We start from the raw sequence: 653 nt of genomic DNA, 5'->3' as shown, positions 1-653 counted from the left end.
ATCTGGAACCAAAAATTACAAAGGATTACAAATGCGGAGCATGCCGACAAGAGACCTTTTGGTCCATATCTGGGTCGGATGCGAAAAAATCATAATAATGATAAACAAATAAATGAATAAATAGAAACTATAATAATGTAAATAATAAATAAAATACATAAATAATGCGTAGGTATATTTGAATAATAAAGAAACGGGTAAACAGTAAATAATAATAAATTGACATAACTAATAATAAATGAGAGTCAAACAAATAATAATAAACAAACGGACAAATGATAACAAAACAAATAATATAAAATAAATGATAGTCATTACAGCATCTTGCTTAGATGTTTATCTAAATGATTCTTAAAGTTTCGAACTGAACTACAGTGCACTGCCTCTGCAGGAAGTTTATTACATTCATTATCTACACGGTTGGCGAAGTTGTTTCTATCCACTTTCAAATTAAATCTATTTCCGGACAGTTTGAGACCATTTTTCTTGTCGGATTCTCATTCAGTGTGAAAATTTTGTCACTTTTGATGCTGTCAATTCCCTTTAGAATCTTAAAGACCCGTATTAAGTCACCTCCGATTCTACACGTTTTTAGGGAAAACAGATTCATATGTTTTAGTGGATTTTCGTATGATTTATTTGTTATATTTGGA

The sequence above is a fragment of the Oratosquilla oratoria genome, chromosome 5 (genome assembly GCF_046742065.1).
Source record: "Oratosquilla oratoria isolate Oo_2021 chromosome 5, ASM4674206v1, whole genome shotgun sequence".
Classification (NCBI taxonomy): Eukaryota; Metazoa; Arthropoda; class Malacostraca; order Stomatopoda; family Squillidae; genus Oratosquilla; species Oratosquilla oratoria.
This window is presented reverse-complemented; position numbering follows the sequence as displayed.